At 49.6% G+C, this 22,710-nt stretch overlaps 1 long non-coding RNA gene across 1 annotated transcript in view; it reads left to right on the plus strand.

Annotated features, from left to right (window-relative positions):
- The window catches only part of LOC146772268 (uncharacterized), a 56,325-nt gene extending 46,364 nt beyond the window's left edge, over positions 1 to 9,961 (plus strand). Inside the window, exon 2 of the long non-coding RNA XR_014972123.1 lies at positions 7,715 to 9,961. This is a non-coding gene — a long non-coding RNA (uncharacterized LOC146772268). The remainder of the gene's footprint in view (positions 1 to 7,714) is intronic.
- Positions 9,962 to 22,710: the final 12,749 nt, after the last annotated feature.

The raw sequence follows: 22,710 nt of genomic DNA on the forward strand, positions 1-22,710 counted from the left end.
TAACTTGGGGATGTCCATGTACAATGAATACAAACAGAGGGAACTGTGGTACTTTTGCAACTAGGGAGTTGGACGTTTCGCCACCTATTCACGAAGGCTTGCGTAAAAGTATGTAAAAGAGGACTCCTGTAATACTACTTCCTGTGCGCACAGATGCTTCTGCGAATCAGCGTCAATATTTCCCAGCGTACACCTTGAAACAGTGGCTCTTTGTTGCCCATGGGCCGGTATTGCAGCCGCTTGTCCATAGCCGGTAACAGGAGTAGGCTGCTAAAGGTACCTGACACCTGTCCCCCTGGGTCCACGTCTGCACCACCTCCAAGTAATTGCACATCTTCACGTCAACATTATCCACAGGGCAAGGAGCCCTGATCTTTTATTAGCGCCTCCAAGAAGGGGCCTAGCTTCCGTTGGTGGAGCGAGTGCAGTGGCACCAGGGCCCGGAGCTTTGAAGGCCCCATTGAACCCTGATAGTTGCTGTATTTTATGACACAAACAGCAGTCGGAGGCCATTTTCTTTGCTTACACCAGGGCCCATGGCATCCTTGCTACACTACTGACTACCTCCGAGGATGCCGAGACACCCCTACTTCCTCGTTGCCCCTGCTAAGGCACGAGTCATTGGGGTGCCATCTTGAATGGGGTGCCACCAACCATGTTCACTCTTCTGAAGGTGGCCATTCTTGGGCCAGCAGGCTTCACCACCTTACTACGGAGCAGACATCACCTTCACAGTTTTCTCCAGTACCCGGCTACCAATTTAAGGGTGCGTGCAGGATGGACGAAGACTACCACTTGCCCATTTTCTCTGCCACATGTGGGGCCTAGACCTACCCTCATCTTTAAAGAGCGACAAGCTGCGAGCCTACTAGTCTCCTTCTTCAAGGGGGCAGTGTGGAGGTGTGAGCCAGGGGCAGTGATAGGTTCAAAAACATCTCACCATCCTTACCAGCCCTAATGACATCTGCATTATTAGTGGTATCACAGTTATTTTTATTACCAGTAGTAGTATTTTTATTATTATTGTTATTATTATCATAAAAACGAATATCAATAATATAATTGATGGTAATATTAACAGTAATAAGTCACATTATACATATTCTTGTTAATATTATGACTTCTAAAACTTTTAAGAGTGGTCCCATGAATCACTGGAAATAAGGGATATATTATAGTATACTATATTATTATATTATATAACACTATATTATACTATACTATATTATGATATTATAATATGTTATATTATAATATACTACACTAGATTATATTATATATTATATTATACTATATTATTATACAATACTGTTATATTTTACTACACTATATTATATTATCTACACTATATTATAATATACTGTATTATTATATTGTATATTGTATTATACTATACTATACTATATTATTATATTATACTATATTATATCATATTATATTATGTTATATTTAGGGCTCAAAGTTTTATGGTATATTTTTTTAAAGATTTCCATCTCTCTTTCGTCATATTTATTTTTAGGCCATCGTATTGGTATTTATCCATATTTATTTTGTGTTTTGAGGATAAGTGGAGTCGAAAAATTGAATATTTACACATTTGTTTAACTGATAAACATGCACGTGAACATTGAAGCCTGTCACGTTTTAGAAAATTAAGCAGCCAAATATAACAAAACACTGCACCCACGGGTAAATATTAGCATTATACACATATATAGGGTAACTATGTATGTATTTAAGGACATCTCATCCTATTTTTTCACTTCTGTTTTTTTCTGCTTTTAAAAATAAATACAGACAGAAAACAGGTTATTCTCTGTAAAAATGTGTAAAAACGTAAAACTGGGAGCGTTAATTATATTATATTATATTTCCGTATCCTTATGGTTACTCTGGTCCTTCCAGAATGAAGCGATACAGGGGCGCCCCCCTGTGCCAGTAGCCCCCAGAGTGGTGTGCGGTGCAGCCCCACAGCCCCACATTTACACTTGTCTTATTCCTGCCCCCCTCCTCCTCCCAGTGGTAATTTATCCCACATCTGAACCCCCCCCCCACCCCAGCCCAAGCTGTTCTCCTGGGCCCCCCCAGATTGTCCTTTATGTGGGGGGCCCTAACTCACCCCGCGCGGTCTGCTCAAAGTGTCTCACACCTCTGCCCTCCTCCTGCCCGCCTGCCCCTCTTCTGCCCTTTCACTTCCGTCCTGGTGCGGGACATAAAACACCTCAAACTTCCCTTCTTTGTGGCCCGGATAAAGACCCCGTTCTGACACTTGCAGGGGTGTTACCGGGGTCATGGGGGGACCGGATCGGACGCTCCATGCTTTTAAAGTTCAGTGTGGGGTTGAGAGCTCTGCTCCTGGTGGGGCGACCACTTCACTCGAGGTCACTACGAGCACTGTCTCGAGTTCTGAACTTTTCACCTACAAATATTGATTTCACTGTATCACAATTCTAGTTTTAGTCTATTTCAGTGGACGCAAAGCAAGACTACAACACCCAGAATGCATTAGGCTATCACATATAAGTCCAGGACTGGAACCAGTGTCTGTAATGACCTGGAGGGAGGTGTTTATATTCAAGCTCCTGTTTATATATAAACAGCATCAAGGCCAAAGTGCCTAAAGACCTCTAAGGTGTTAGGGAGCGCTACATAAAAGATACACTATAATAATTCCTATGCCTGACCTATTTCCTCAGTTAGGTACATAAGGCCTTGTTTAGAGTATGGCGGATCGGATACTCCATCACAAACATGGCAAACGACCCTTCCGCCGTATTACAAGTGCGTTATAATAGCCTATGATATTTGTAATACAGCAAATGTGAAATGAGCAATGTTTTGACGAAATATGCAGTCTGCCAATTCTAAATAATTCAAAGACATGAGTATGTATATATATATTTATGCAAAAACAACACTTGATGGACAGAATGCAGAACAATGTCATACATTCACCCCAGTACAGAGATCTGGGCCTAAATCCATCGTTTTTTCTCACCATGCCATTCCAGTTTGAACCCAGCCGTATGCAAATCAGTCTTGACCCTGTGCCTCATGGGAACAGTCCAGCCCGAACTGCCAAGCCAGGTCCTCCCTGGATTGGAAACAAGCATCCTAGGACCAGTTCGGGGTTTCACCCCTCTTCAGCCAGGTTAGCTTGATTCCAGTGGCATGGAGAGCACGGGACTCAATCAATCAATCAATCATAGGCATTTGTATAGCGCACTGCTCCCCCGGAGGGTCTCAAGGCGCTGGGGGGGGAGGGAACGCTACTGCTCGAACAGCCAGGTCTTGAGTTGCTTCCTGAAGGCGAGATGGTCTTGCGTTGTCCGGAGGTGGATGGGGAGGGAGTTCCATGTCTTGGCTGCCAGGTAGGAGAAGGATCTTCCTCCGGCGGTGGCTCTGCGGATGCAGGGGACGGTGGCGAGAGCGAGGCTGGCGGAGTGGAGCTGGCGGGTGGGCTTGTGGAAGATCAGGCGGCTGTTGAGGAACTTGGGGCCCAGGTCGTGGAGGGCCTTGTGTGCGTGGGTGAGGAGTCGGAACGTGATTCTTTTGTTGACGGGGAGCCAGTGCAGGTCTCTCAGGTGTCCGGAGATGTGGCTGTGTCGGGGGATGTCCAGGATGAGTCGTGCTGAGGCGTTCTGGATCCGTTGGAGTTTCTTCTGGAGTTTGGCGGCGGTGCCGGCGTAGAGGGCGTTCCCGTAGTCCAGCCAACTGGTGACGGGGGCCTGGGTGACCGTCTTCCTGGTCTCGGTGGGGATCCACCGGAAGAGCTTTCGAAGCATGCGCAGGGTGTTGAAGCATGAAGACGAGACGGCGTTGACTTGTCTGGTCATCGAGAGGGAGGAGTCCAGGATGAAGCCTAGGTTGCGTGCGTGGTCCGTTGGCTTGGGGGTGGCTCCCAGGGCGGGGGGCCACCAGGAGTCGTCCCAGGTGGAGGGTGATGACCCCAGGATGAGGACCTCCGTCTTGTCTGAGTTCAGTTTCAGGCGGCTGTTCTTCATCCACTCGGCGACGTCTTTCATCCCTTCGTGTAGGCTGGCTCTGGCGGCGTCCGGGTCGCTGGTGAGGGAGAGGATCACGTCTGAGCATACCCGTCCCACTCGAGGTGACAAATGCAAAAACAACACTTGATGGACAGAATGTAGAACAATGTCATACATTCACCCCAGTACAGAGATCTGGGCCTAAATCCATCGTTTTTTTGCTCACCATGCAATTCCAGTTCGAACCCAGCCATATGCAAATCAGTCTTGACCCTGTGCCTCATGGGAACAGTCCACCCCGAACGATGGATTAAACCCAGATCTGTGACTGGGGGTGAATGTTTTGCCAATGTGCAACATTCCGTCCATCATCTTGTGTGTTTTGCTGTTCACCCTATGTGGGAAGGGTATGCCCAGACGTGGGTCCCGTGCTCACTACGCCACTGGAGTCAAGCTACCCTGGCTGAAGAGGGGTGAAACCCCGAAACCGGTCCTAGGATGCTTGATTCCGGTCCAGGGAAGACATGGCTTGGCAGTTCGGGCTGGACTGTTCCCATGATGCACAGGGTCAAGACTGATTTGCATATGGCCATGTCTGAACTGGGGTGGCGTGGTGAGCAAAATAACGATGGATTAAATCCAGATCTGTGACTGGGGGTGAATGTTTTGCCAATGTGCAACATTCCGTCCATCACCTTGTGTGTTTTGCTGTTCACCCTATGTGGGAAGGGTATGCCGAGACGTGGGTCCCGTGCTCACTACGCCACTGGAGTCAAGCTATCGTGGCTGAAGAGGGGTGAAACCCCGAAACCGGTCCTAGGATGCTTGATTCCGGTCCAGGGAAGACATGGCTTGGCAGTTCGGGCTGGACTGTTCCATGAGGCACAGGGTCAAGACTGATTTGCATATGGCCATGTCTGAACTGCGGTGGCGTGGTGAGCAAAATAACGATGGATTAAACCCAGATCTGTGACTGGGGGTGAATGTTTTGCCAATGTGCAACATTCCGTCCATCATCTTGTGTGTTTTGCTATATATATATATATATATATATATATATCACATAAAGCCTATGCACACGCTACAGTGAGTACACATGAGAAAGCACGAGAAAATCTTGTATGATGTTTCTTCTTGTTTATTCGGACACAGGGTCCAGCCAATACGTGTTTCGTCCAAAGGGAAAGTGACCCTGGACTTCTTCAGGGCTGATATGACAAGACAATTAGCTGGGACCTAAAAGCCGGTAGGTCAGAAGAATATCTCCAATAAGTGTTTTGTTGTGAAAACATCCGGCTTCCACGCACTCCCGGGAGATTTTGAATCAAGATCAAAGCGTACTCGCTTCAAGACTTGGTGCCAATACCTTCAAAACACTTATTGGAGATATTCTTCTGACCTACCGGTTTAGACCGTTTACTGGCTTTTAGAATGACATATTCTCATCTATAAAGATTCCTATGGCATCACGCATGACCGGCCGGGTTGGAATTATCACCGGCTTTTAGGTCTCAGCTAATACTGTAGCGTGTGCATAGGCTTTGTGTGAATTAATGGGACCTCGGTCCACTTCTCAGTGGTTTTTTTTGTGGTTTTCCCTCACCTTGTGCACCGCAAAGATAGCTATACAAAGTACTGGGCATTACTAAGCGTGCGCCACTGACCACCTGTGTATAAACCGCCACCTCCGTTATTATATATATATATATATATATATATATATATATATATATATATATATACACCAAGAGTTGCCCCACTGAAGCAGTCGCACACGAGGGGGCATGACCATACTGCTGCCACAGGCGGTTGCAACACAGCGCTTCTGCCGCGCTTCCTCTTTTGAAGCCAAACGCGAACTGTGTACGCCCATTTGGGCGGGGCTTATATTCACAATAAATGACATCCTGAAAACGATCTGCCTAGTCTGTGCACCAGTGTAATGAATTGCCTGCCAGTGATCAAGGGTTTGTTAAACTCGAAACGCGTTTGGCTTTAAAAGAGGAAGCGCGGCAGAAGCGCTGTGTTGCAACCGCCTGTGGCAGCAGTATGGTCATGCCCCCTCGTGTGCGACTGCTTCAGTGGGGCAACTCTTGGTGTTTATGTTAAGCGGCCTGTCCAGCCGCGAAGCAGTCCCGCCGCCGTGGATGCCGGATTCTCAAGTCCTGCACTTGTGGACTTGCCATGAAACGAGGGGGACCGGAGCCACAGGTAGATATTGGCCGCATTGCAGCAAATCTGCCCACCGCTTTTCAACTATTTTAGTTTTAATATTGCAACAATGGTGATTGGGATATCACGGACATTGCAGTGACCCACTGGGGTTTTTTAACGGGACTTAAAGCCTGGCTTAATACTGAGGAACTACCATAACCAGCATGCCATGAGAACTGTGTACGCCCATTTGGGCGGGGCTTATATTCACAATAAATGACGTCCTGAAAACGATCTGCCTAGTCTGTGCACCAGTGTAATGAATTGCCTGCCAGTGATCAAGGGTTTGTTAAACTCGAAACGCGTTTGGCTTCAAAATAGGAAGCGCGGCAGAAGCACTGTGTTGCAACCGCCTGTGGCAGCAGTATGGTCATGCCCCCTCGTGTGCGACTGCTTCAGTGGGGCAACTCTTGGTGTTATATAGATATATCTATATATATATATATATATATATATATATATATATATATATATATATATATATATATATATACATACATACATACACACGTGTATATGTTTATTAGAAACCATAAATAATCCCAAATAAAATAAAAGCAAGGAAAAATCGGAACAGTTCATAGCTCAGTTCACTTTCCACCCCCTGCTGAGATATGTGCATAGTAGGACAGACTCAGCCTTTCCTCATAAAGTAAAATGAGTTCCAGTGGTCTCTGTATTGTTTGACAAGTTACTTTCTCTACCCCAGCTCCACTGGCCTTTCAGAAGAATTGGGCTGCCTGGAAAGCTTCTAATTTTCATATCGACATGTCTAGCACTCACTGCCTATATGTTTTTTGCACATGCCTGTTCCTTTGCAACATTTCCGACAGATAATTGTGCGTTTAGACGCTGTTTTACCAAAATAGTGATTTAAAAAAATACACTTGCACTTATATTGACCCCACAGCAACCAAGAGTGGGTAGTGTGGGATCGATATAAGTGCAAGTGAATATTTTAACTTCTCTCTTTTATTTTAGAAACTTAAATATTAAAAGTGCCGCATATTTTCCGCACACTGCAGTAAGGATATAGCCTCAAACATCCTAAGGGCCTGAATTAGATCTCAGCAGACGGGTTACTCCATCCAACGGGGACGGATATCCCGTCCGCCGAAATATAAATCCCATTATATCCTACAGGATTTAAATTTCGTTTTTGACGCGGTAACCTGTCCGCCAAGATCTAGATCACGCCCCAAGACTGGAGTTAGAACAGAAATGTTCCAGCTCCAGATTATATATTTGGGGAAAGATTATCTGACCTTCAAATTAAATGGTTTCTAACAAAAGAAAAGTTATAAATGTAAAGGGCAAATTAATAATGATAAAAAAATGCAATAAAATATAGACGAAAATTCATTTAGGTTGTTTCCTTTAACAAAAACACCTATTTGATAGACTAAAACGTTTTATGCACGCAGATCTACTGGCGCTTCACTGAGTTCATTTGTGTGTTTTAAAGTATTTTTTTTCTCGATAAATAACGCAGTTTCTTTTCTTTTTGTTGGCAGGAAGGAAGCCATGAACCTCTCAAGCACCATCTCCCAGACTTCATTCAACGCGCACGGTTTATGGATAACTGAGGGAGTGGGAGGCGACTGGACCCTGCTAGCGCCTGGATGCCGCCACAGATGACAAGAAGCGCTCTACAAATCTACTGATTGATTGACGGACTGTGCATTGAAGTGAACTGAGTTTGTGGTCTCTGTGCATTGGTTGAGGGCTCACATCTCTACAGGCCACTGACGCCATCACAGGTGCAAGTCTTACATAGGCGACCTGGAGTGAAGTGACTGGTCATCAAGAAATTCTGTGAGATAATCCATGCAGTGGTGCTAGGGGCCTCCCTTCATGTAGCACAACTTGAGCAAGTCCAGACTTATTACTCAACAGCACATTGCATTATGGAACTTGCAATTTGACTTTTCTCAGTATAACTTTGCACCTACAATTCCCAGAAGCCAAAGTACTTCTGGCAAAAAGGTAAACATTGTCTACAAGTGCTATCCTTGGCCTGGGGCCACTTGGCAGCTATGACCCTGATCCTAGAAATAGCCAGGAAAACATGGAAATGGAGAAAGCATGCAAATGTAGACTTTCACCCTAATAAAGATATTATTTTACAAAAAACAGAAATGTAACACCAAGTCAGGTATGAGCAGTTCAGAAATTCCTTTCTTTTTAGTGTGCATTATTTTTCATTCTGAACATTTAGCTACTCATACATTATGGAAATCGTAAACTACAAGTCACAGAAAAGCTCAAAGTACCAGAATGCAAAGCAATGCGAGTTTAAACCCCCCAATTAGTTAGACATTGAGGCAGACGAGTAAACTAAGGATGGGCTAGTTTTAGCATAAGAATCAAACTGTTGGTCGATAAAATAATCCATCAAAATGTGATGGAAATTCTGCCCATCCTATGACAAATGCCGTTGTCTACAATGGACTTGCAATACAACAGACGGAACAGCCGCCATGTTTGTGACGGAGTATCACATTCGCCAAACTCTACTTAAGACCCGTAGACTTCAGGCCGAACCCACTTACCCCGCGAAGGGCCGCAGAAGTTCTCTCCATCCTTAGGTCTTTCTCACATCGATTTAAAAGCCCTTCTGGTCATATGGAAAAACCACTTCAAAGTAAAATCCTGCCTTGATAACACCCAGATGATTATGAAAGTGTCTGGGGAGGACCAGCCGCAGACAGTCCGCGTGCCCGTCTAGTCACAGAGGCCAGGATGAAGGAGATTTTGTTAAAATGTAAAGACAGAAAAACAGTGATGTTCTTTTTTGGTCCTCAAGCCAGACTGATAAATATTTAAGGTTGTGTGTCAAAACAAGGATGGTGAAAACATATTTTGTTAACACAAAGACTCTTAAACGCAAGTCTACCAAAATCTCTTTACGTAAATATCTCCCAACAAATGCCAAACTGGCTCTAAACACATTATCGAGCCCTTTCCACAAACACTATTGGAATGGAGTTTACAAAAGTAATGCAACAAGAGATTTTTAGTATCTTTAAAGAGCAAATGCAGGACGACATTTTTGTAGGGAGAGATTAATGTATGGTGAAGGCAAGGTTTTGACAGTGTGTATTTTGAAGTCTCTATTTTTTCAAAAGATTTTTTTTGTGTTTGTGATTTCATATAGTATGTTATGTACACCAAACTTAACATCTCCAATCAGGAAATCAAATCTCTATGAGAAATGGAAAATCTTGGAGTGATTTGGGATGAGGAGATAGTTGTCAAGGGCCCTCAAGTTATGGCTGTTGTTGGCAGGGGTTCCAGACCATACGAATGTCCCTTGTCAGGACTCGAGTGGTCCTTGACTAGGCCAAGAACATGGGTCCAGTCACGAAAAAATGTTTTTCAGATAAACTCATAGCAACACATAATACTGAGGTTTATTGAGCTTTGTGTTTAAACAAATGTGACCATGTTTCGTCAAGAACGCTTTGCTCAAATGTTTGGTCTGATGCAGGGAGAAAAATCACGCAAGTGCCTTACCAAGAGTGCCTTACTAGCCCCAAATGGGGGAATTCTCTTCAGAACGTATTTGGTCATGATAGCTCCCTGAGGCTGAGGTGGGCACTAGAGACCATACCTAGGTGCAGCCAAGGTCTGCCCTTCTACATGAGGTAACTCTTAATATCTCATGCCACCCCCCACCCAATGTCTCATCTGAAATGAGTTGTCTTTCCTGATGTACACTTTTTTAAAATGCTAATAAAGACACACTTTTCAGAAACTGTCTTGTTGCTTGTTTGAGTTTTTTCTCAATCGTTGTCATAGTACAATATCTATGGGTCAAATAACACTATGGCTATTGTAGCAATGTACTTTTCATTGTGTGTTTTTATAATTTTTAATTTATTTTCTCTAACTGTATTATTATTACTAACAATAAATAAACAAAGCACAGAGAGGCACAAAGCAAGTGGCATATAATATGCCAGAAACAATAAATAGTCACAGTCTTCGATGTAGAAACTACTTCTTTTAATGTTTTTCAAAAAAGGTGGGGGATATACACAGCTGCAGCCAACGTGTTTCACCCGAAAGGGCTTCCTCAGGGCTAGAACACAAATAACAGGATAGCTCTCGGACTGGTTTCCGTTCTTCTATCCTCCACTCAAAACTTTTCTCCGAAGATGTATATTCAAATGTAAGGCAATTTAATCATCTCATCAGTAAGAAGACATGTGTTGAGTAAACTCGGATAAGCACAATTGCAAAAACTGAGCTAGTGCTGTCATCACAGGGTAGAGAAACACCGAACCGAAGAGTAATCAGTTCATTTCAAAGTTGCTTATTACTAATAATAGCTGCATGGACCACTACTATTAAATACATAATAAATATTAAACCACAACTATCATTTGATGACGTAATAATGACACTTCTTCTACCGTTAACAATAATAATCATCACAGCAATAGCGACAATCTGTGCCTATTGGGTGACAAGAATGTGAAGCTTAGGATGCAAAGAGGGAGAGAAAGTAACTACGGTGGCCATACAGCCTAAACGATAGACAGACTTGCAATTTGACTTTTCTCAGTATAACAAAGTACTTCTGGCTAAAAGGTAAACATTGTCTACAAGTGCTATCCTTGGCCCGGGGCCATTTGGCAGCTATGACCCTGATCCTAGTCATATCCAGGAAAACATGAAAATGGAGAAAGCATGCAAATGTAGACTTCCACCCTATAAAAGATATTATTTTACAAAAAACAGAAATGTAACACCAAGTTGGGTATGAGCCGTTCAGAAATTTCTTTCTTTTTAGTGTGCATTACTTTTCATTCTGAACATTTAGCTACTCATACATTATGGAAATCGTAAACTACAAGTCACTGAAAAGCTCAAAGTACCAGGATGCAAAGCAATGCGTGTTTAAAAACCCCCAATTAGCTAGACATTGAGGCAGACGAGTAAACTAAGGATGGGCCAGTTTTAGCATAAGAATCAAACTTTTGGTCGATAAAATAATCCATCAAAATGTGATGTAAATCCTGCCCATCCTATGGCAAACGCCACTGTCTATAAAGGACTTGTAATACAACAGACGGAACAGCCGCCATGTTTGTGACGGAGTATCACATTCGCCAAACTCTACTTAAGTGTCAAGAATTCCTGTCATGCGAGGGGAGGAAAACGGTAACCAGCGAAAACGGACTACATCTCCCAGGATGCTTAGCGGTTGAGAGGTTATGTAAACAGGAGAGCTGTTACATAACTCAAGGAAAACACGCCCTTATGTAAACAGGAGAGCTGTTACATAACTCAAGGAAAACACGCCCTATAAAGGGAGGAACCGGGAGGTACAACGCTGTCGGATATTGTGTTTACACCGACGTACCTGCTTAGTGAAGAGCAGTGTTCCGGAGTGGTGCTCCAGTAAGGCAAGAACGGAGGTAGGTCGAGTCGTTACTCCCTGGGCCGTGTCTTGCCCCATCGTCACCTGTGAAGGACCCGGAAGCTCTACCGGATAACCATTGAGCTTCGCTTTTTGACTCGGCTGAGTCAAAGCGCAGTGGCGCTTTTGCTGGTTGGAGTCGTAACTCCCAGCCCGACCAGAGATACAGGGACTGCCAGCTGTAACGCACACCAGGAGGTGTTTGCCACGTTACAGACTCGGAAGTCCACAGGATCGATCGAGCGGCTGCTCTCGGTTCAGTCTTCTTTGCTTGTGATTGGGGTATCAGTGACGCATCACCAGGAGGTGACTCCGCGTCCCGGTGCAGTCTGAGGAAGAGGTTGAGCGGCTGCTCCCTTCAGGTAGAGACCCCGGCTGGGTGTTTCCCTGACTCCTCGATTCTCCCCAACACTCTTCGTGCCCCTCACAGCCTACCGATTGGCATTGTCGGCCATTTCATTTCTGCCCTCTGTTGGCATACGCCGGGATCGGCGTATATGCAGAGGACGCTTAGGACCATCCTTGCTGTGGGCTGGTAACGTACTTAGCCTGGAGGATTCCAGTGACTATAACCTTTGTTTATTCCTTGTATTATTTTTGCCTTCATTAAAATAACTAAACCTTCACAAGTGGTTGCGTTCTCATTATCGTGTCTGTTAAACGATCCTGAGACGTTCAGGGCGTTACATTAAGACCCGTAGTCTTCAAGCCAAACCCACTTACTCCGCAAAGTGCCGCGGAAGTTCTCTTCATCCTTAGGTCTTTCTCAAATCGATTTAAAACCCCTTCTGATCATATGGAAAAAACACTTCAAAGTAAAATCCTGCCTTGATAACACCCAGGTGATTATGAAAGTGTCTGGGGAGGACCAGCCGCAGACAGTCCACGTGCCCGACTAGTCACAGAGGCCAGGATGAAGGAGATTTTGTTCAACGATAGACAGACTTCGGCAGGCACAGTCTGAAAATGGTAGACAGACTTAGGCAGACAGACTGAAAATGGTAGACTGACTTAGGCAAGCACATAGTCTGAAAATGGTAGACAGACTTTGGCAGGCAGACAGACTGGAAATGGTAGACAGACTATGAGGGCAGACAGAACGAAAACGGTAGACGGATTTACATAGGTAGAGAGACTACAAATGGTACACAGACTAAGGAAGGAAGAAAAACTGAAAATGATAAACCAACTACAGGAGGCAGACAGATTAAAGCAAGACAGACTAAAATGGTATGCCCAGACGTGGGTCCCATGCTCACTCTGTGTCACTGGAACCAAGCTGTACCCGGCTGATTTAGTGAGAACCGGTCCTGGGATGCTTGTGTTCTGGTTCAGGGAGAACCTGGCCTGGCAGTTCGGGCTTGACTGTTCCCATGAGGAGCAGGGTCAGGACTGATTTGCATGTGGCTGGGTCCAAACTGTGGTGGCGTGGTGAGCAAAAGAACGATGGGTTGGAGTGGTACCCCGAGCTATTGCCAGAGGTTAAACTTATTGCAAGCATTCCTCCCATCACTTTTTGTGTGTTTCTTCGACTAAAATGGTAGACAGACTAGGAGAGGAAAACAGACTGAAGCGGTAGACACACTTCGGCAGGCAGACAGATTGAAAACGAGAGACAGACTTTAAAGAGGCAGAGAGACTGAAAATGGTAGAGAAACCATGAGAGGCAGGCAGATTGAAAACGAGAGACAGACTTTAAGAGGCAGAGACTGAAAATAGTAGACAAACTATGAGAGACAGACACATTGAAAACAGTAAACAGACTCCAGCCTGCAGACAAACTCGCGATGCTAGGCAGATTGATTTAAGAAATCCGATAATCAGACCAAGAGACAAGAGCAGAGAAACTGACAGTGGCAGGCGCAGAACCTGGCAGAGGGATTGATTAGGGCAGAGAGTCAGACAAAGAGAAAGTTGCAGACAGACAAACTGAAAACAGCAGACGTGCAGACATCCGGCGTTTGGTGGCCAGACAGCTACCCTCAGCTACCCACTTTCTCTTCAAAATCTGTATGAACAAATGCTATTAGCCAGTCGAGACTGTTGGAGACGCCGTTACGTAACGATCCGTCGATACAGCTGCAAAGTGGGTGGTCAGGGGGTCCCATTAGACTCAGCCTCACCCTGTTTTTGTGGAGACAGCCCTCGATACCAGCCGCATCCGAGGCCTGCCCTATGGGGCGCTCATCTCGGGGTTCATGAAGGCGACAGCAGGAAGATACAGGGACAAATGTGGGAAATCCTCGGGAATAAAGGGCTTGTGATGTCACTTCTACCACCCCTGGCAACTCAGTGAGTGTCCCTGGTCTCAGTAACCCGTGGGGGCACCACGAGGGCCCCTATTGCTACACGTGTAGAGGGGCTTGTAGAAAGACCCCATCAGCCTGTCTGACCAGCGCTGGGGAGCTCTGCACAGTCAGGAGGCAAAAACAATGATCAAAGGAGAGGGGAGGAGCGTTCTCTTCGCGGATTGGCCCAGGGGGTGGGAGGAGCCGAGTGGTCCTTATCAGTGGTGGGTGAAGTGCTCCTTGGAGAGGGGGGGGGGGGTTCTGAAATGGAGGAGAGAAGGAGTGACTCCTGTCCTTGTCTGGAAGTCACTTCAGCGTGTGTGCCCACCTCACCCCATGCCAACACCGACCCGAACCTTTCACCTGCGAATCATTCCTATCAGGTGCAAGTCAAATTGGTTAACCCCTTCAGTGCCACGCCCTTTCCCCCTCCTGTGCCGGGCGTTTCATTAGTGGAAGGGGTTCATGACGAGATAGTCTCGTCATGGGCACAGCGCGACCGTGCTCCATGACGAGACTATCTCGTCATGGGCACAGAAGAGGTTAAATGGAAGCAAGCCAAAACTACAACACCCAGAATGCATTGTTTATTTTTATTGTGCAAACGAGATCTGCAGGACATCAACGGCTTAGATCTCTGTGGAAAAACAGAGCTGTATTGAACAGCATAGTCCTGCGTTCCACAGCACGGAGCTCTGTCCAGCTGCACAGTCCTGCGTTCCACAGCACGGAGCTCTGTCCAGCTGCACAGTCCTGCGTTCCACAGCACGGAGCTCTGATCCACTGCACAGTCCTGCGTTCCACAGCACGCAACTCTGTTTTTATTTTTTTTTATAGCGCGGACTTTACCCGAAGGTGTCAGAGCGCTTCACAATAGGAACAGTAATGATACATAAGGAGAAACATTACAACTGAGCATGTTACAAAATCAAACGTCACGTTACATGAGGCAATAGTGACAATTGTGCAAGTATCAGGAGCAAACAAAATACAAGAGGTAGCAAACGATACGTTACAAAAGGAAAAAGTGACGTGTGCAGGTTACAAGAGCATACAAAGTACACAGAGGTAAAAAAATTGCAATAAATGGCAGACACTCAAAACACTAAAACACAAGTTACATTACATGAGGCAGTGGTGGCCGTTGTGCATGTATCAAAAGCAAACAAAATACAAGAGGTAGCAAACGATACGTTACAAAAGGAGCGGTGACGTGTGCATATTACAAAAGAGTAAAATGTACAAGTAGAGGTATAATACTGCACTAAATGGCAGACACTCAAAACACAAAAACACACTGGGAAGGCCCATCTATAGGCATAGAGAACAGAATTTCCTATAATGGAAGAACTTCCTTCAGAAAATAGAGGGCGTGAATTAAATTTGGAAGTGTCTTTGAAGGAGGAGAGCTTTGAGGTCAGTTTTGAAGGCCTGGGAAGAGCTGGTGGTCCGGAGCTGAGGCGGAAGTGAGTTCCAGATTCTCACCGCGTTGCCTGCAAAGGATTGGGCCATCGATCTTTCCTTCTTGAAAGTGGGAGGTTCAAGCAATACAGTTTCTGCATTACGTGATGGTCTGGAGCCTCCAGAGAGTTTCAGTTTATTCGCCAGGTAGCGAGGGGAGGAGGAGTGCAAGACTTTGTGGGTGATACAGGCAGTCTTGTAGACAGATCTTGCCTCGATGGGAAGCCAACGGAGGGTGGATAAAATGGGTGTGATGTGGTCGCTGTTCAGCTGCACAGTCCTGCGTTCCACGGCACGGAGCTCTGTCCACCTGCGCAGGCCTGCGTTCCCCATCACGGAGCTCTGTCCAGCTGCGCAGTCCTGCGTTCCATAGCACGGAGCTCTGTCCAGCTGCGCAGTCCTGCGTTCCACAGCACGGAGCTCTGACCCACTGCACAGTCCTGTGTTCCATAGCACGGAGCTCTGATCCACTGCACAGTCCTGCATTCCACATCACGGAGCTCTGTCCAGCTGCCCAGTCCTGCGTTCCACAGCACGGAGCTCTGTCCAGCTGCGCAGTCCTGCGTTCCACAGCACGGAACTCTGTCCACTGCACAGACCTGTGTTCCACAGCACAGAGCTCTGTCCAGCTACGCAGGCCTGCGTTCCACAGCACGGAGCTCTGTCCAGCTGCGCAGTCCTGCGTTCCACAGCACGGAGCTCTGATCAACTGCACACACCTGTGTTCCACAGCACGGAGGTCTGATCCACTACACAGACCTGTGTTCTACAGCACGAAGCTCTGTCTAGCTGCGCAGGCCTGCGTTCCACAGCAGGAGCTCTGTGCAGCTGCACAGTCCTGCGCTCCACAGCACGAAGCTCTGTCCAGCTGCGCAGTCCTGCGTTCCACAGCACGGAGCTCTGTCCAGCTGCGCAGTCCTGCGTTCCACAGCACGGAGCTCTGTCCAGCTGCGCAGGCCTGCGTTCCACAGCACGGAGCTCTGTCCAGCTGCGCAGTCCTGCGTTCCACAGCACGGAGCTCTGATCCACTGCACAGTCCTGTGTTCCACAGCACAGAGCTCTGTCCAGCTGCGCAGTCCTGAGATCCACAGCACGGAGCTCTGATCCACTACACAGACCGGTGTTCCACAGCACGGAGCTCTGTCTAGCTGCGCAGGCCTGCGTTCCACAGCACAGAGCTCTGATCCACTACACAGACCGGTGTTCCACAGTACGGAGCTCTGTCTAGCTGCGCAGGCCTGCGTTCCACAGCAGGAGCGCTGTCCAGCTGCACAGTCCTGCGCTCCACAGCACGGAGCTCTATCCAGCCACGCAGTCCTGCGCTCCACAGCACAGAGCTCTGTCCAGCTGCGCAGTCCTGCGTTCCACAGCTCGGAGCTCTGTCCACTGCACAGTCCTGCGTTCCACAGCACGGAGCTATGTCCAGCTGCGCAGTCCTGCGTTCCACAGCAAGGAGCTCTGTCCAGCTGCGCAGTTCTGCGTTCAACAGCACGGAGCTCTGTCCAGCTGCACAGTCCTGCGTTCCACAGCACGGAGCTCTGTCCAGCTGCACAGTCCTGCGTTCCACAGCACGGAGCTCTGTCCACCTGCGCAGGCCTGCGTTCCACAGCACAGAGCTCTAATCCACTGCACAGTCCTGCGTTCCACAGCACGGAGCTCTGTCCAGCTGCACAGTCGTGCGTTGAACAGCACGGAGCACTGTCCACCTGCGCAGGTCTGTGTTCCACAGCACGGAGCTCTGTCTAGCTGCGCAGTCCTGCGTTCCACAGCACGGAGCTCTGTCCAGCTGCACAGTCCTGCGTTGAACAGCACGGAGCTCTGTCCACCTGCACAGGCCTGCGTTCCACAGCACGGAGCTCTGTGCAGCTGCGCAGTCCTGCGTTCTATAGCACGGAGCTCTGTCCAGCTGCGCAGGCCTGCGTTCCACAGCACGGAGCTCTGACCCACTGCACAGTCCTGCGTTCCACAGCACGGAGCTCTGATCCACTGCACAGTCCTGCATTCCACAGCACGGAGCTCTGTCCAGCTGTGCAGTCCTGCGTTCCACAGCACGGAGCTCTGTCCAGCTGCGCAGTCCTGCGTTCCACAGCACGGAGCTCTGTCCACTGCACAGTCCTGCGTTCCACAGCACGGAGTTCTGTCCAGCTGCGCAGTCCTGCGTTCCACAGCACGGAGCTCTGTCCACTGCACAGTCCTGCGTTCCACAGCATGGAGCTCTGTCCAGCTGCGCAGGCCTGCGCTCCACAGCACGGAGTTCTGTCCAGCTGCGCAGTCCTGCGTTCCACAGCACGGAGCTCTGATCGACTGCACAATCCTGCGTTCCACAGCACGGACCTCTGTCCAGCTGCGCAGTCCTGAGTTCCACAGCACGGAGCTCTGATCCACTGCACAGACCTGTGGTCCACAGCACGGAGCTCTGATCCACTACACAGACCTGTGTTCCACAGCACGGAGCTCTGTCTAGCTGCAAAGTCCTGCGTTCGACAGCCCGGAGCTCTGTCCAGCTGTGCAGTCCTGCGTTCCACAGCATGGAGCTCTGTCCAGCTGCGCAGTCCTGCGTTCCACAGCACGGAGCTCTGTCCACTGCACAGTCCTGCGTTCCACAGCACGGAGTTCTGTCCAGCTGCGCAGTCCTGCGTTCCACAGCACGGAGCTCTGTCCACTGCACAGTCCTGCGTTCCACAGCATGGAGCTCTGTCCAGCTGCGCAGGCCTGCGCTCCACAGCACGGAGTTCTGTCCAGCTGCGCAGTCCTGCGTTCCACAGCACGGAGCTCTGATCGACTGCACAATCCTGCGTTCCACAGCACGGACCTCTGTCCAGCTGCGCAGTCCTGAGTTCCACAGCACGGAGCTCTGATCCACTGCACAGACCTGTGGTCCACAGCACGGAGCTCTGATCCACTACACAGACCTGTGTTCCACAGCACGGAGCTCTGTCTAGCTGCAAAGTCCTGCGCTCCACAGCACGAAGCTCTGTCCAGCTGCGCAGGCCTGCGTTCCACAGCACGGAGCTCTGTCCAGCTGCGCAGTCCTGCGTTCCACAGCACGGAGCTCTGATCGACTGCACAATCCTGCGTTCCACAGCACGGACCTCTGTCCAGCTGCGCAGTCCTGAGTTCCACAGCACGGAGCTCTGATCCACTGCACAGACCTGTGTTCCACAGCACGGAGCTCTGATCGACTGCACAATCCTGCGTTCCACAGCACGGACCTCTGTCCAGCTGCGCAGTCCTGAGTTCCTCAGCACGGAGCTCTGATCCACTGCACAGACCTGTGGTCCACAGCACGGAGCTCTGATCCACTACACAGACCTGTGTTCCACAGCACGGAGCTCTGTCTAGCTGCAAAGTCCTGCGCTCCACAGCACGAAGCTCTGTCCAGCTGTGCAGTCCTGCGTTCCACAGCACGGAGCTCTGATCCACTACACAGACCTGTGTTCCACAGCACGGAGCTCTGTCCACTGCACAGTCCTGCGTTCCACAGCACGGAGTTCTGTCCAGCTGCGCAGTCCTGCGTTCCACAGCACGGAGCTCTGTCCACTGCACAGTCCTGCGTTCCACAGCACGGAGCTCTGTCCACTGCACAGTCCTGCGTTCCACAGCATGGAGCTCTGTCCAGCTGCGCAGGCCTGCGCTCCACAGCACGGAGTTCTGTCCAGCTGCGCAGTCCTGCGTTCCACAGCACGGAGCTCTGATCGACTGCACAATCCTGCGTTCCACAGCACGGACCTCTATCCAGCTGCGCAGTCCTGAGTTCCACAGCACGGAGCTCTGATCCACTGCACTGACCTGTGTTCCACAGCACGGAGCTCTGATCCACTACACAGGCCTGCGTTCCACAGCAGTATCTCTGTCCAGCTGCAAAGTCCTGCGTTCCACAGAAGGATCTCTGTCCAGCTGCGCAGGCCTGCGTTCAACAGCACGGAGCTCTGTCCCACTGCAACAGCCCGTGTTCCCCTGAACAGTGCTCTGTTCCTCGGAACAGGCCTGTGTTCCACAGCACGTAGCTCTATTCTGTACTACAGAGCTCTGTTCCACTGCACAGGCCCGTGTTTCACAGAACAGAGCTCTGACCCACAGCACAGGCCCGTGTCCCACAGCACAGAGTTCTGACCCAAGCACAGGCCTCTGTTCCGCTGCACACAGCTCTCTCTCTATTCATTACCATAGAGATCCGTTTCAAGGCGCTATGCAACAGCACAGACCTGTGTATTCATAACGCACATCCACACAATATGCTTGGGGACAGCTTTGTGGGGGGGGGGGGCGGTAAATTCAGTTTGGGGTTCTATGTCAATCCCGTCTGCGCGAAGCCCGAGCTCTGCTTTAAAGCTATTCTTTTGGGGGGGCAGGATCATTGCCCTCTGCAGGTGCTCACTATCGCGGGGAGCTGAGTCAACCCATGCCTGCACGGAGCGCGCGTGCTTGCTTTGGGGGCTCCTGGGCCCACCCCCATGAGCACACCCTCTGCTCCTGTTATTGGGGTTCCTAGGCCACGGCTTGTCCACATAAAGTGCAGTTTTGGGGGGCCTCTGGTATCCCCCGCCTGCAGGAAGCTTCGGCATGGGAAGGTCTGGGCTGACCACACCTAGCAGCCCCCGCCCCCCCCCCCCAAGCCTGGCTCTATTTTGCGGGTTCAAGGCAGCTCTATGACACCTCAAGGTCCCGGTATAAAGGTTCATGACCGACCCCCGCCTGCAGACAGCCATAGGTCAGCCCCTGCCGGCCGAGCTGGCCCGGAACCCCTAAACTCGGGTAGATTAAGATTCAAGTGAGGCTGCTGCCTGCACTGAGCCTGCCTCCGGGGTTCGGGGCGCCCCCAAACTCAACAGAGTCTAGTTAGAAGGAGGTCGAAGTCGGTTCAAGGCTTCAAGGCGCGCGGATTCTGGGGTTCCTAGGCCTGTCCGCATCTTTTTAGAGGTTACGACAGGAATAACCCCAACACCACAGAGCCCAGGGTCGGGGTACACTCTAGCCCCCCCCCCCCCCACAGAGCTGGAGTGTATATATATATATATAAAATATGTATATACTCATATTCCTGCCCCCTCCCCACCAGCCCCCACACCCCCGCTTCCTCCCGGCGCTCTTAGCATGACAATGGCCGAGAGCCTGTGAACCCTCTGCTCCCAGAGACCTTTCAGACGCTGGGGCTGAATGGAAGCGGCCCAGTTACCATAAGAGGCCGACACAGTCCGTCAAAGGCGGCCCCCGCCACCCTACCCCTCACTCCCCGCGCGCACCCGGCGGCCATTAAACACCCTCATTTAATATATAGCTCCATATTTAATCGCCGGCCCCTCTCGCCGCCGTCGGGCCTTTCAAAGTGTGTCAGACTGGGCCATCTGCGCCCGGGTGAGGGGGGACGTCGAGGCGGTGGGAACTCAACCAGAGTTTGTCTTTGGCGCCAGCGGGGGCGCGCTCTGATTGGCCCAGGGCCCTCCGGGTGCCTCTGACGCTTCCTCTCCAGGCCCACCTCAGATTCCACCGTACCTCCCGATCCCCCCCCCCCCCCCCCTCCAAGACACAAGTTTTTAGATGCTGATGTTCCAGAGGTTAGCCCCACGTGAAAGCCAGCGTTATTGCCTTCTTCTCTGGGCAATAACAGCGGATATCCCCTGTTAATTGCCCAACCTTCAATTATAGGCCGGGTCCGAAGATGGACACACATAAAGAGGAAAGGGGGTCCATTAACAGCTGTTAACGCCCTGCCGAATGCATGCAATGCAACGCTCCTATTTCTAACACTCATCTCAAGGGGGCTCATTTTATCGATCTGCAAAGGCCCTTTAACGAAGGAACCCCTAAGCCCACCCACTGTCCTGCGGAAACCAGCAGCGACAGAGCCCAGCTTCCTGTGGGTAAATGGCTGGGGTGGGGGGACTTTTGGAACAGTGACAGCCACTTCTAAAGGGACTGAAATCCAATGTTTTTGAGCTGTGATTTAGGGCTGGGCATCCCTCAGTGCCCCCGTGGATAGCTGCTGGGCCCCGCTGCGCCCCTGAGGGGCAGGCGATCAGAGTAAAATAGTAAAGTAGCTCGGCGGATAAATGCACCTGCTGCTAGGTCTGTGTTCGACCTGTGGGTACTGGGACTACACTCCTCGCCCTGCCTCTCTGTCATGATCACCAGTTAGTGCAGGCCCGGCTAGTCGTGGGGTACGCAGGCCTCTTTCCCACTACCGCGGCACTCCTCCGAGAGGCCGGCTGCTGAAATGCGGAGCCGCTCTCTGGAGGAATCCCTCAAGGACATAATCCCTCAATAGACCCACTAATTGGCAGTCTCGGTGGAGAGGCGAGGGCTTCCCACGCTCTCCAGTCCTCCGAGCGGACATCTGCCCCACACCGAAACAGGAGGGCTTCAAGCCGCACCTGCCCGCGCGGGACGCCCGGGGCCCAGGAGCGAAGCACGCCCGTCCCTGCCACACAGCAGGTAACACAGGCGCTACCCCCGGCCAAGCCTGGGCCCGTTCCAACGGGGGCAATAATACGGCGGCACAGCGACATTCAAAGGTTTACCCAAGATCACACAACTCGAATGCAAGTGGGGAAGCCGGGATTAGAGCGCGTGTTTCCTGGGTTCATAGTTAACGATTTAGCTTCCAGACCACATAGAAGACATTGCACCTGTATGCATGAATAATTCGGAATTCTCCTGTCAGACTACTGCACCCAGGGGTTTTCTCAAGCATTTGGGGCAGAGTTCCCACTTTTTGTGCGTCCTCACACATCCCAGGAGTAGCGTGGAAACCAAGCCAAGGAATAAACCCGTTTCCCAACATTTACTCTTGACAATTCAAGCACGCAGACCAATTATACGAAAAAAGGTGCACTGGCACCGGCCGCATTTGTTTTCTTCAGTAGGGAAAATGGTTTTCCTGCCGAGGACCGCCGACTCCGTATCCTGGAAATAGTCTTATTCCCGCCTGTGGATGAAGGAGGTTTAGGTAAGCTTCCTGGCCTAGCTGCAAAATGTTTGTGAATCCAAGCGTAGAACACTGCGTAACGGAAGGTGGCGCAGGAACGTCCGCTGTCCTCACGGATTTTCCACCATCCTAAATGCACAGGGCAAAAATCAGGCGGCTCAGGTGTCTTGTGCGTGCATCCACGATACACTTAGGAGCGCACAAGCACTTTGTGAAGAGAGCTCTAAGGCGATTACTGAAAGTAGAGCTCAAAATATGTATACAGAAGCAGGCACCCTCAGAAGACAGCCAACCCGGAAGAGGCTGCCTGCTGCGCTCTCATAGGAGGTGAAAGCGCCTTCTCCTCTTCTAGGAGGTGAACCCGTTACGTACTCTTCTAGGAGGTGAAAGCGCCTTCTTCTCCTCTTC

This window comes from Triturus cristatus, chromosome 12 (genome assembly GCF_964204655.1).
Source record: "Triturus cristatus chromosome 12, aTriCri1.1, whole genome shotgun sequence".
Lineage (NCBI taxonomy): Eukaryota > Metazoa > Chordata > Amphibia > Caudata > Salamandridae > Triturus > Triturus cristatus.